Below are 15,226 nucleotides of genomic sequence, written 5' to 3'. Positions count from 1 at the left end.
ATAGTCAGAACACTTGAAGGTTACCAAGATATTTTGGTGGATAAAATTGAGTGTTCTTAGTTTCATCGCCAATGTCCTCTACCTGCAAACTACTTAGTTAAATTTTTACTGTTGTAGTTGAATATAAGAATCCACAATATAGTCAGGTTATCAGTTTAAAAAATTAAAAAAAATACTAGAATTTGGAGGGATCGTTGAAAAGTAATTAGTCCTGCCAAGGCATGAAATGCTGGCCTAATCCTGATAGAAGTAGTAGAACTAGGGAGGCATGCTATTGCCAAAAGACATGACAGCAAGCGAATGTGACAGTCCTTTATGATAAGTTGGGTAAAGGAATAAAGGAAAAGGAAGAGCAGAGATGGCTTTAAGTTTGTTCCTGTGAAAAAAAATGAAAAAAAGTGCAAAACTTTTTCTTGTTAGAAAACAGAATGAGTTGGATTCTCTATTTTGCATTGGAAATATTGATGAGTACTCACATTTATATATTCTATAAGACATTTAAAGTTAAATGAATAAAGAGGTGAAGATTGGGACCTAATTCCATTAACTTTTTATTAAAGGCTTTCCACAAAGCCATTAAAGACAGATTAATACTTTAGAGTGGGTAGTTTAATATGAAAGGATTAGTATAAAAATGGAAGTACATAGGGCTATTACTTGAAACACCATTTTCAGTTGAGCATTTTAAAAATCAAATATAGCTATGTAAAATTGAAAAGTATGTGGAATGATGCAACTTGTATAATAATATTGCCTTCCATGCCTAATTAAATTCTCAAAGATTTTTTTTTATTTCTTTGTTTGACAGTATAACATTGGTTTTTAAAAAGTAAATAAATGCAAATTATTTAAAACTCAACTCTGGAGTTACTTCCCTTACTTTAAGCATAGTTTTTATCCTTCCTGCCACCACCCCAATTGGGTATTATCATTAACCTGTTAACAATACTTCAGGTAAATACAATTTAAAATCAATTTTATTTCAAAATCAAAATGCTCATTCTTTCTCTGTGTAATGAAATACGTGAATTAGGTAATAAACAAGGAGAAAAAAAGAAGGGAAGCTCTGCTTAGCCAGCCGTGGGCAAACTACGGCCCGCAGTCCGGATCCGGCCCGTTCGCTGTTCTATCCGGCCCGCGGAGCTGAAAGAGCGGAGGGTTCTCTTGCTCTCCCCTCTGCTCCTTCACCAGCAGCAGTGTTAACATGGCAACTTCGGGAAACACCGCCGCAGCTCCTTCTTCTGAACCCATTGTGGCCCTCGAGTCAAAAAGTTTGCCCACCCCTGGCTTAGGCTATAAGTTACTTCATTTGGAGTGATGTCTGTTGGTAATGCTAGCCTACAATACTGTAATGTTTTCATAATACTATAATAGTATTATGAAATATTTTTATAATATTAGAAAAAATACAGGATGAAATTATATGTGCTACAGAATTATAACCTTCTTATATTTTATTAAATATCCTCACTCAAAGTAAAGTCATCAAATATTTATCCAGTAGGTAAATTCAGTGTTAAATTCTGGCCCTACCACAATACTTTTAGTAGGTATGACTTATCTTTTCAAGATGTTCACAGTCTAATAAAAAATATGTAAACAAATTATTACAGCATGGTGTAATTCCTTGATATGGAAGCACATGGAATGGGATTACTTCTTTCGATACAGTGGATCCTGATTAAGTATTAAACTGGTACACCTAGTATATTCTCTTCATGTAAAATCACCCCCTACTCTAATTTTTGTCATATTGCATCATTGTCTTATGTACTTCATAACATTTATTACTATTTAAAATTCTCTATTCATGTATACTTATATTGTTGCCTGTCTTGAATGAAGAAATTGTTACTTGAATGTAAGCTCCATGAGAACAAGCTCCTTTTACTTGCTTAGCCTTTGAATCCCCTGCACCTACAGTACATATCTGGCACAGAACAGGGTTTTAAAAAACAATGTTTGAGTAAACTTAGAATTTTTATAGAGTAAAATTTATTTAAATATAATTTGGGCAACTTAAACTATTTTTTAGATATCTAGAATGTAGATGCACTTCCCACTAGGCTCATGATTTGTATTGTGCCATGGGCTAATCCCCAAGGTTGGTTCTTACAGAGAGTAAGACATAATGTGAGAGATATTACAGAACATTTATTGGACATGGTAATCTTTAACTCCACTTCTCTCTGACCAAGGTATTACACCATGCTGTAATAATTTGTTTACATATTTTTATTAGACTGTGAACATCTTGAAAAGATAAGTCATACCTACTAAAAGTATTGTGGTAGGGCCAGAATTTAGCATTGAATTTACCTACTGGATAAATATTTGATGAATTTACTCTGAGTGAGGATATTTAATAAAATATAAGTTGGGAACAAAGGATAAAGCCTGTGGCCAGCTCAGGTTGGAGTCAAACAGAAGGGTCTCTCAGAGGACCAGAATCCTTAGTGACACCACTCTACGGGTAAGGGTCTACAGGAAATAAACTTGAGAAGGTGCCTCAAAGAAGCAGCCTTTCTAGACTTTCCCATTGAGTGGAGAAACACAGATTCTCCCTTGGAATTCAGAATCATGAGGCAGTGTTCACTGAGGTTTGGTAGCAGAATTTACCTGTGTGATCCAACTTCATCAATAATGTAAGTGGTTCCACATTCAAGGTCAGTGGATGAAAGCAAAATAAACTGTTTGTAGTACGAATTCAACTTCAATGCTTCAAAGATGAATTTCTAAAGAAATGTTACCAATTTAAAAGTTATAAGCATAAATAAAAAATGGACTTGAGAGGGCACTAAAAAGACATCACAGAAGATACCATCTTACAAAGATATCTTATATTAGAATGATTAGATTCAGAAAAATGCATATGTTTAATGTACTATTTTCTATTGCTGCCATAACAAATTACCACACAGTGTCATAAAATAGTACAGATTTATTACCTTACAGTTCTGTAGGCCAGAAGTCCGGTAGAAGTGTCACCAGATAAAAATCAAAGTGTAGGCAAGATGCATTTCATTCAGGAGGCTCTAGAACGGCGGTTCTCAACCTGTGGGTCGCGACCCCTTTGGGGGTCGAACGACCCTTTCATAGGGGTCGCCTAACCATCGGAAAACACATATATAATTACATATTGTTTTTATGATTAATCACTATGCTTCAATTATTTTCAATTTGTAACAATGAAAATACATCCTACATATCAGATACTTATATTACAATTCATAAAAGTAGCAAAATTACAGTTATGAAGTAGCAACGAAAATAATTTTATGGTTGGGGGTCACCACAACATGAAGAACTGTATTAAAGGGTCATGGTACTAGGAAGGTTGAGAACCACTGCTCTAGAGGGGAATGGAATTGGTTTCTTGCTCATTTGGGTTGTTGGCAGAATTTAGTTCCTTGTGGTTGTAGGACTGATCTTCTGGTTTTGTTGCTGGCTCTAAATTGAGGGTTTCCCCCAGCTTCCAGATGTTGCCACATGCCTTGGTATTGGGCTCCTTTTTTATTTTGAAAGCCATAATGGCATATTGAGACTATCTTACATCATATCTCTCTGGCTCCTTTAGTCCAAGTTAGAAGTGTTTCCTCTTGTATAAAATTATCAAGAATTCTGTGGGACTTCATGGATGTCACAAGGATTCACCCCATTAGACAAAATTCTCAACAACTCCATGGACTCTCTTAGTTACTGTAGTTTACTCAGGACTTGGCGGCTATCATCAATCAAAAGTAATTTGTTTAGCACTGAATATGTGTTCACTATTCTGCTTGGCACTTTTGGGAACACTGGGAAAAGTATTGCAGTCCCTACTGTATTTTTCAATGTCATTAAAGGCTGTTTATTATAGTAAATTTTGGCAGGCTCTCCTTGTTATTTCCTTTGCACAATTGAATAGTTTTAGATGTTTAATAATTGAGTTTCTCATCAATTATATTAGAATGAATTACAGAATAGATATTAAAAGCCATTGCTTTATTTTTCAAGCATGACAAATGTAAGAAAATCTCATGATTCTTTAGTCTATTTCATCAAAACAAGAATTTCTTCTTCAATAAAAGGAAATCCAAGAATGTACAGGGGATTCAGTGCCTAAGATTCAATGAAAAATAAATAAAATGACTGTGAATTTTAAGAAAGAAAACATAGGTTCCCCCCCCCCCAGATTACACAGTGGCATTCATATGGAGTTTAAGAAAATATTTTGCTAATTGTTAGCAAATACTAATTTGCTAAGTTTTGCTAGATGCATAATTTTATTTGAAAAAAAAATAGTTCTGTGATATCTCTTTTGGACAAAATAGATTAGTGTCAAATAGAATTGGTTTAAATTGCTAGCTGTGACTCTTGAGACAAGTTGTATAACTTCTTTGAGCCTTACCTTACCATAGAAAAAATTAAAAACATCTCTGTCCAGGTAGCTCACTTGGTTAGAGTGTTGTTTTAGTAAGCCAAGGTTGCAGGTTCGATCCCCAGTCAGGGCACACAAGGATCAACCAATAAATGCATAAATAAGTGAAACAACAAATTGATGCTCCTCTCTCTCTTTTTCCTCCTCCACCTCCTCTCTCCCTAAATAAACAAGGTTTTTTTTTATAAATTTTAAAAACAACTGGAATTCAAGTGTAGTCATACCTCTTAGCATGCTCATATTAGCAGGACATCCAATGGCTACCTCTTAAGGTCCTCTCTACTCCCACTACCATTCCCAAGATTCCCAGAGGATTACTCTATCTAATGTAGTCTGCCCTGCTTCTGAATCCCAAGCAGAGAGGAAACTGCCAAGTCCATCCATTGCTTTCTGTAACTGCATATGGAGCTGCTATGGAAAAGCGGGCCCCCCTCACATTCTAACTGGTGCTGCTGCACTGCTACAGGGATTTCCTCACTGGAACGGATCCCTGCACACTTATACACATCATGGTTTCATCTAGCATCTACCATGGCCATTTCCAACCTTTTTGTCATCTCATGGAACACACAAACTATTAAAATTCTGCCGCACACCAAAAATTGCTGATCTGGCTAAAAAATACATATAATTTTGGTTCGTTCACACTGGATGGCTATTGTGTCGGTTGCTGTCATTTTTAAATTTGACAATCTAAGGGAAAAGAGGTCGGTGCCCCTGACTAAATAGTCAGGCATTGCATGTTTTAAAAATTCTCGTGGCACACCTGTTTCAAATTGCTGATCAAGAAGAAGCTCAGCCATTGTTCCTACAATGTCCACCACCATACAGTGGCCAGGACAGGGAAGTCTACCAGCCTCAGGCTTTCCTCGGGAACCTGTAAACCATGGTTCTGAGCTTGACTCAATGCCCATGCTCTCCCTTGCCACATGGTGATCTCTTGAAAGCTCTTGATTTTCTTTCCTGCCAACAGAAATCCTTCAGAGAGGTTCCTAAACCATGAAATTACAAACGGACCCTTCTCCAACCCAAACAACCTCTTGGGAAATTTACTCAGTGACCTGCTCTTGGGGAGTGAGCCATCATCTAGCCATTCATAAAAGGTGCTGTTGTTACCTTCCTTAGGGAAATCTGTGAGAAGTACTGGGATACATATATAAGTGCCTACCAGCACCCACTGCATAATAGACATTTAATACCTTTTCATTTCCTCCTTTGTCCTATATTCTTAATTTCTAGTTTATGCCTTTATTATTATTTTTAAAATATATATTCCCAAAGTAAGATTCTAAAATCTCTCAGGGAAGAGAGTTATGTCTTGTACATCTTTCAAGCCTCCGCAGATTTTTCAGCATACTGTCTTACAGATAAATATTAATGCTATTTAATTATTGCTTTAGTGATTACTTTGAGATTGAATTTTTCATAGTTATATAATATAATCTGATTTTTAATTTTTCCCTATGACTTTCTGCTATCATACTAATATTATTATTCTGAGAAGAAACTTGGCAAGGAAAGGAGATACAATTCTAATTAATATATTTGCATTTTGATTACTGAATCAACTATCTGTCAATAACACTTAAATAGCTTAGAAATGTTTATGCACCCTTGAAATGATGGGTTTCTTACTTCCTCATAAATGGTGAGGAAGTTTACATGTATTTTGCCAATTTTTTTTATTTGAGCTTAAGTAGACCAATAGCAATTGGCATCTAGTTAAAAAAGAAAAATAATGGTGAGAAAAATACTTTTTTTTGGAATAATTATTATATATAGGATTAACTGGGATGACATTGATTAGCAAATCTATATAGGCTTCACATGTACAACTCAATAAAGCATCACCTGCACACTATATTGTGTACCCATTGCCCCAGGCAACGTCTCTTTCTGTCCCTATCCCGCACCTTTGCCCACTCCACCTACCCCCTCCCCATTCCTTCTGGCTATTACCACACTGTTGTCTATATCTATGTGTTACATGGGACAGACTGACAACTGTCAGAAGCAAGATATATTTTTATGAGTTGCAGTGAAAAGAATCTAAAGAAACTTAATTTTGAGTGCTAGATCTACATTGACATCTGTAAGACTATTAAACAAGACTTTTAATGCGCCTCCTGTGGCAGAAAGAGGAAATGAAGAAAAGATCATAATAATGATTAGAGCAAATGAGTGTATAAGTGCTCTATAACGGGAGCCCTTTAATTAAAAAACTGCACACTTATTTTTAAAAACTTGGGAAATGAAAGATATAGCTCAAAACCTCATGTCTCATAGAAAGGCTTTTGTTAACAACTTGAGATATTTTGAAACCATCCTATATAATAAAAGCCTAATATGCTAAGTGTCCAACCATTCATTTGACCATTCGACCAGTTGCTATGATGCACACTGACCACCAGGGAGCAGATACTCTGACCAGTAGGTTAGTTTGCTGCTGGGGTCCAGTTGATGGGGACTAGGCGAGATGGCCAGACATGATCTGGAGCCCTCCCATAGTCCCTCCCCAGCTGGCCGGCCCCAATCGTGTACTGGTGGGGTCCCTCAGCCTGGTCTGTGTCCTCTTGCAATCCAGGATCCCTCGGGGGATGTCAGAGAGCCAGTTTTGGCCTGATCCCCACAGGCAAGGCCAAGGGACCCCACCAGTGCACAAATGCACAGATCCATGCACCGGGCCTCTAGTACATATATAAATTTAGATATCCTTTCTTTTCTTTTTGTTTTCTTTTTTACTTTGTCATATTGTGTGTCATTTTGAAACATGTCCATGCCACAAATTCTTAAAAAACATTATGTTGCCCTAACCAGTTTGGCTCAGTGGATAGAGCATCGGCCTACGGACTCAAGATTCCCAGGTTCGATTCCGGTCAAGGGCATGTACCTTGGTTGTGGGCACATCCCCAGTAGGGTTTGAGCAGGAGGCAGCTGATCGATGTTTCTCTCTCATTCATGTTTCTAACCCTCTATCCCTCTCCCTTTCTCTCTGTAAAAAAGTCAATAAAATATATTAAAAACATTATGTTAATGTTATACCTTATATAATTTGGTCATTTCTCTTAGTTACCTAAGTTTTTTTCTAAGGTCCTACTTAAAATAATTTTATTGTTAGCATCTTTGTAATATGCCCATATGTATTTATATTTCATTAGAAAATATGCAATGAACATTTGTGAGGTTCTTACTTTTTACATTTACACCATTGGTATTTGTTACTTTAACATCTTGCTCCATCTAATCTTGAAATACTGCCACAGACCCATGACTTGGGTAGATCTGTTATTTGTACACACTTGAGTGCTGCTCAGGGCTGTTGTTCATAGCATGCACTTCATCTATTAAGTGAGTCTAGTGGCTTAATGTCCCTCAGTTCTCAGCTTCTGTGTTCTCTCCTCTCCACGGTCCACATTAAATCTCTCTTTGCTACACCGTGTTGTAATAAATCCATAGACTTCCTGCCATCAAACTGCTCTTACACCCAAAAGAGCATTCTTTTAATTCATTTGGAAGTGGATTTGCTACGATGTTATTTATTACTTAGCACCTATGACCACATCTATATTTTTCTCCTTTTTTGTGCTTTGTCAGATTTGGCATCAGAGCTGCAGTTGTAGGTTTATACAATGTAAGTGTATAAATCATATTCTACAGAATACAATGAAACATGGAAAAGTTAAAGTTAAATATAACAACAAATTGCCATTATGTAACTTAGTAACTAATATTTTCAATGACAGAATCGGTATCCAAATTTATTGTGACAATTGTAAAAATGAGCTCAAACCAACAAGATAATATATTTCAGATATAAATACAGCATTCCTCATTAAATTTTGAAAATTTAATACTACTAACATGGGGTAATAGGAATCTGAACCAGCACGAATTCATAGGAATTAAATGATTGTACATTTAGGAGGACAACAAGTGTTATATGCACCCTAGAGTGTACCAGCTGCTGATGAAGCTAGTGTCAGATTATACTGCATTCATAAAACAGGAAAAGGGTGGCATTTTTCTTACTGTCTTCCATTCAGTAGGTTGTCTTGTAAATATAAACAAATGGAACTACATTGAATAAAAATGTTTTGCACAGCAAAGGAAACGATTGACAATTCCTTCAATAAAATAAGCCACGTTGTGTCATTCCTGTGGCCTTTTCTTCCTACAATACTTAACTCCCTTGTCCTCCACCTCATCCATCTGGAAAATATCTACTCTATTCCAACACTCAATTGAATGACACCTTTCCTGCCCTTCTCCTTCCTCACCCCATCAAAGAGATTTTCCCAGCCAGTCTTTACTGCTTCCTCTGGTCAAGTCCTCATCCTTTATAGTCACACCTATGACACATTATTGTTTCTGTTGCTGACCTCTATCCCTGTTAGATTAGAAATGTAAAAACTGGATTGGGAAGGAGTAAGGAACAATCTCCTGGAAATACATTTATATTATTTCTTTTATCCATAGCTAATAATGTTCCACAGTTTAGAATTTTCCCATGTTTATAAAATGAGAAAAGTATTGAAAATCTTGACACAATAAGATATTTACTTTAATATCCCTATCGTTGCACAACAGGGAAAACAAGTAGAATAAATATGCTCTTTGATCAACAGTTTTTGTGAACATTTTTAAACTATGCCCGTAAGAGACAGCAATATTATTTTTGTGTTGGTGAAGTGCTTTGAGAGCCATGCCCCGGTGACAGCAGCAACAGACTACAAAGGCCAGTTTGTCTTTATATCTAAATAGCGGATTGTTGGTGAAGGGTTGTGCCAGCCAGTGCAGAGTGGAATAGTGTTTTATTCCTCTCGAGATAGATGGATGGCTGAATGGCCGGAGTTCCTGCTGCTTTATAGCCTGCCCCTTGAACTTGAAAATGAATGTGTTCTTTTTCTCTTGAATGGGTGATGAGAAAATGTCATTTAAATAAAACTGAACTCATAATATTGTCATAAAAATATGCATATATGCATAACCCACGGACACAGACAATAGTGTGGTGAAGGCCTGGTGAGAGCGCGAGGGTTGGAGGGGTTCAATAGGAAAACGAGGACATCTGTAATACTTTCAAAAATAAATGTGCTTTGAAAAATATGTCCACTGGTATATTACTTATGTGATTCATTGTTAAAAACATTAAATATCTTATTTATTAAATATTGAAAATTCTAAGCAAATTATATCATTGTTAAAACAAGGAATGGATAATATGCCAATGTGTTTACACTTTTAAAATGTTCCTTCAGACAAAGTGAATTAAGCATTACATTATTAATACAAGCATTATTGAAAACATTTTCCTGGTAGATAATTTAATAAATTCAATAAATGTTTCTTGAGTGCCATGGTGAAAAGTCTCTTTAGGGGATAGAAATAAAGGAAAGATCGTCCCTGCAATCAAGTTGCATTCAATAAACATTAGTATATGTGCAGAGAATTATAACGTAGGCGGGATGCAGGATAGTTATAGTGGCCATGTGAACAAAGAAGGAAAACTACTTCCCGTGAAGATGAATGATTGGCGAAGGCTTCACAAAATGATGGAAATTGAAAAATGAGTGTCATCATTGAGGAGAGAAGAATCAGAAGAGAGAAATTGAATTGAATAATGGAAATCCTTAAATACCAAGAGAAAATTTGATTTTTGTTCTTTCTGTAGATATAAGCAGTTGTGGTGGTTAATTTTACATACCAATGTGGCTAGGCTATCTTACCCAGTTATTTAATCAACCACTAATCTAGATGTTACTATAAAGGTATTTTGTAGATGTGGTTAGCTTCTAAAAAACACTAGTTCACTTTAAGTATCATAGATTAACATCCCTAATGTAAGAGGGCCTCATTCAATTACTAGGAGCCTTAAGAGAAAAAGAAATTGTGCCTCAAATCTGTAGCATTAAATCCAGCCTCATTTCCCGCCTTCTGACCTGCCATAGGGATTTCTTATTTGCCAGCTCCACACTCACAATCACTTATCCACTTCCTTAAGACATTTCTTTAAATATGTAAATGTATATATTCTATGTACATAGCCTAGAAAATATATATCCTCTAAATTATTTGATGTAAACATATATTCTGTTGCTTTCATTGTTTTCCTGGAGCACCTGACTGAAGAGTTATTAAAAATTTTAAACAAACAAACATTAACTACTTTTTTTGGCATACATTAAGTCATAATTTTAAGCTTTTCTTGATCATCATTTAGTACCAGGTTTATGCTACATGCTATGGAGTAGCATAAAATGTAGTGCCAATTTTAGTGCTTTTTCTGCAACAATAGTGAACAGTTTTAGCACTCCTGTGTGGTAGACAATGTGCTAAGGTTTTTCCAAATTCTTTTACTTAACCAATCAATACAACATTGTTATGACAAAGATATTATTAATGTAGCTATTATCTGTCTAATTTGACAGATGAATAAACTGAATTTACATCTAATAAATATCTGACCTAGGATACAGCACATGAAACAATTATGTATTTAACCACTAAAATGAAAATCTTTTCCTAATGTTAAACAATTTAACTATGGTCACTGGCCAGTAAGCAGAATAAAATTTACTTGTAAGTATGTAAAAAGAAAGCATGAACAGCCACGTTTATTCCAGAAAAGAGTGTCTAAGCAGGAGAGGCTTCCTAGGTTGCAGAAGGAAGCTGATGGTTTAAACAATAAAAAGGGAAATAGCTTAGATTGTGATGAACAGATCTAAGATAAATTAAAATAATCATTCCATTTCTCAAAACGTATACCAGATCTTAACATACTTGCCTCAAACTTTTAAAATAGTGCTATATAAAATATAATAGTAAGATTATCAGCATCGGCATGGCCCAGGAGCTTGGTAGAAATTAAAATTTGGGGGCTTCATCCCAAATCTTACATATCAGAATTTCTTAGAGTGGGGCCTGTGCTTCATGGAGGTTTCCAAGTGCTTCATGCCACGTAGAGTTTGAAAGCACTGCCGTAGACCAACAGGGACCAGCAAACAAGGGTCTCATGAGGCTGAGGTGAGCTTCTCCAGGAAAACAGAATGAAGAAGCTAAGCTGGAACCAACTAGAATTAATAATGATTGATGAGTGTTATGTCTTAGGCTGAGATACAAGGTGGGAATCTGGGACAAAATAAATTTTGGAGGGACAGACTTAACTAGAGTCATATACAAGGTAAAACTGTCACTCAAGTGAAGATGGGCTTGAACACAAAGTCCGAACAGGTTACGTACGTGCACGGGAAAGGGGTCAGGCGGGTATGTGGTAAAGATTAGGGCATGTCTGGCAAGCCAAGGTGGCAAAAATCCTGAAAAAAAGAACAGCTAGTTTAGAGAGAAACAGAAGATGGAGGATCCATAGCCAAAGCTTTGAAGTTGAGAATAAAATATTTGAAAGTGGGCAACCCGGTTCGATTAGGCCAACCCTATCGCAATTGCTCATTACCCATCCTAAAGAATCAGGCCCTGTTCATAGCTAATAAAATCACAAATTATGCCACAATTTCATTCATCTTTAAATTAAAAAATATTTTAGCACCCTCTATTTGCCAAATACAGTGATAAATAACAGAGATGAAAAAGTAGGTGAAACAAATGTGATCTCTGCCATCAGGAGAGTCAGGCATTAAATTATATTTCATATATTTACAAAAATTATACAAGTAAGTATTTAATTATTATTACCATAAGTGATACCCAGAAAAAGTACAAATAATATGAGAATGAATCACAAGACGATTAACCTAGCCTACAAGAACAAAGGGTAGGAAAATAATCAGGGATGTTTCTCAGAGAAAGTAAATTTGAAGATACACCCTCAAAGATGAGGGGAAGTTAGAAAAGAACTGTGGGAAAAGCATTCTAGGCCAAGATAGGTGCTGTGCAGAATGTGAATAGGAGAGAGCAGGAGAATGGCCAGGACAACTGGAGTGTAATGAATGAGGGGAGAACAGTGCAAGATAATACAGACTTGCTATGAGCGGTTAAAGATGTAGAAGAAGGTTTCAACTGCAGTCAGAAAACACTGGGCAGTTTTAATCAAGTAAATAATTTAATGACATCTGCATGATAAACATATATTATATTTTATATTGTATATCCTGTTCAGTTCTGTGATAGGGTATTTAATAGGGATTCCATAAGGAAAATTTTATTAGGTTATTGTAATAGTTTAGGAAAGTGAACCAATGATGATGACTTGGAGTAGGTTAATGGCAATGAATAGAGAAACAAGTAGACAGATTCATTAGATACTTACCAAGTACAAACCAATGAGCTAGTGGCCATAGAGAAAGGAGAAAAAATACCACATTTTGGTTTCTGATACGGGCAGATGAGTAGAGATTAATAATTAACTAGAATAGGGAATATTGGAAGAACTAAATTTTTGGAGAAAACTCAAGGTTTCAGCAGTGGACTGCCTGGATTTGAGATGCCTGTTAGTTATCCAAGTGTAAATAGAAAGTATGTGAGTGGATTGATGTGTCAGTGTGGATCTCAGATAAAAACATTTTGTCTAAAGATATAAATATGGATTCATTATACACGATAGGCCTAGTTATTAGAATGGATGAAAATACCTAAGGAGAGAGAATGAAATCAGAAAGGTTTCTTATCTTTCAATTTCTTTTTAAAAAATATATTTTATTGATTTTTTACAGAGAGAAAGGGAGAAGGATAGAGAGTTAGAAACATCGATGAAAGAGAAACATCGATCAGCTGCCTCCTGCACACCTCCTACTGGGGATGTGCCGGCAACCAAGGCACATGCCCCTGACCGGAATCGAACCTGGGACCTTTCAGCCCAGTTAGGGCATTATCTTTCAATCTTTAATGAATGATAATTAAAATGCTTTAGTGCAAGAGAGATTGGAAAGGTATGGGCAGAGAAGCAAGAGGCAAAGGAAATGAGTTTGTGTCCAAAAAATTAGTTGAATAGATGTCCAACTAAGGAGTCAATAAATGTAGGACAGAGAGTTAAGGGGTTAAAAGAATGAAGTGAATGGGACTGATTGATTTATTACTATTTTCCTATACTTACTATACTTTCTTACTCAATTTTGAATATGGGTCTACATCCACTGATGTTTTTTCAAGCCAGATTTCTGGCTTCAAAGAAAAAAATCTCTCTAAACCCTGACATAAAATATATATTTAAAAATAATAACATCTTAAAAGTACTGAAAGAAAGAAAGGGAAAAGCCCTATCATTCCAGAATTCTATACCTAGCAAAAGCATCTCTCAGAATGCAGGCTAAATAAAAACTTTTTTCATATAAACAAAAGCTAAGTAAACTCATTGCCATCAGACCTGTGGCATAAGTACTGGCAAAGGCAGTTCTTTAGGCAGAGGGAAATGAGGACAGATGGTGTTCCCTGGTGCTATGCAAATTGAGGCTCAGACTCTCAAAGCCTTTATTCCATTCAGACTACTTTCAAGTCAGAAACTGAAAACAATATGACATAAACTCAAGTATCATGCCAACTTATTTTTTAACAGTTTATATATTTACAAATGAACATCATTAAATTAAATTAATGTATTTATCTCTTAGGTTATTGGAACATTACTGAAATAAAGCAAAGCATTAGAAGGCTGGTTACTAGAATTATTAGATTTGATAAATCATATAAAGTACTTAGGAAAGTGCCTGGCACAAACAAATCTCTATGTTTGTGAGCCTGAATTACTTAATATTGTATATATATAATAAAATATATTACTTATAATGAAATCTATTACTTGATGTTTTATAAAAATGGATATTTATAGGCACAAGAACTAGTATTATTGAGTAGTTACTTAGCAATCCTACATAATAAAAGCCTAATATGCTAAGTGTCCGGTCATCTTTTCCATTCAACCAATCAAAGCTTAATATGCTAATGATATGCTAAGGCCACTCAACTGCTTGCTATGACATGCACTGACCACCAGGGGGAAGATGCTCTGACTGGTAGGTTAGCTTGCTGCTGGGGTCCCGCTGATTGGGACTGAGTGAGGGGGCTGGACATGTCCTGGAGTCCTCCTGCGGTCTCTCCCTGGCTGGCCAACTTCCCCTGTCCCTCCTAGGCCCCAATTGTGCACTGGTGGGGTCCTTCGGCCTGGCCTGCATCCCCTCACAATCTGGAACCCCTTGGGAAATGTCGAGAGCTGGTTTCGGCCTGATCCTGCAGGCCAGGCTGGTGCACGAATTCTTGCACCGGGCCTCTAGTGTATATATAATAAAATACATTATGTTTTAGAACTTGCATGAAGATTACCTGTTCACCATGCCAGAATATAAAATAGGGTCAGATTTTATTCAATACTTAAACTATTTTAACTATCTGATAAGAACTGTTTTTTACTCTTAGCATTGAATTAATGGAAAATTTAAATAAAAATCAGCAATTATGTGTTTATATAATTTTTGGTAGAAAGTAATGAATGGCTCTCTTAGTGGGAGATAATTATTAAGACCTGACAAAACAAAAGGACTCCAAAGTTAGTTGAATTTATCAATCAATCAATCAATCAATAAGCATTTATTGTAAACTTATTTTATGCAAGTTCTGTGCAGGATGCCTATGATCCAGCAGCATAAAGTTGCTAGTTTGCAGAGAGTTTATGCGATAACTAACAACTGTTTATCCTTGCAATGTTGAGGCACTATACTAGGTAAGTTCTTTTCATGTTCTTTCATTTAATCAAGCTTCGTGGTATTCCTATAATGTAGGCATTATTATTAGTAGTAGTATATTCATTTGATAAACAATTGAAGTTTAAGGAACCTACATAACTTAGTTGTAGATAAACAG

The 15,226-nt window shown here is 35.9% G+C and overlaps 1 protein-coding gene across 2 annotated transcripts in view; it reads left to right on the top strand.

The window, feature by feature from the left end:
- CNTN1 (contactin 1) overlaps nt 1–15,226 on the top strand; it is a 275,742-nt gene that overhangs the window by 68,351 nt on the left and 192,165 nt on the right. The gene's annotated exons all lie outside the window — the stretch shown is intronic.

Source organism: Myotis nattereri (genome assembly GCF_964212035.1).
Source record: "Myotis nattereri genome assembly, chromosome: 2".
NCBI lineage: Eukaryota > Metazoa > Chordata > Mammalia > Chiroptera > Vespertilionidae > Myotis > Myotis nattereri.
The sequence above is the reverse complement of the archived record's forward strand: the minus strand, read 5'-3'. Positions and strand labels throughout refer to the sequence as shown.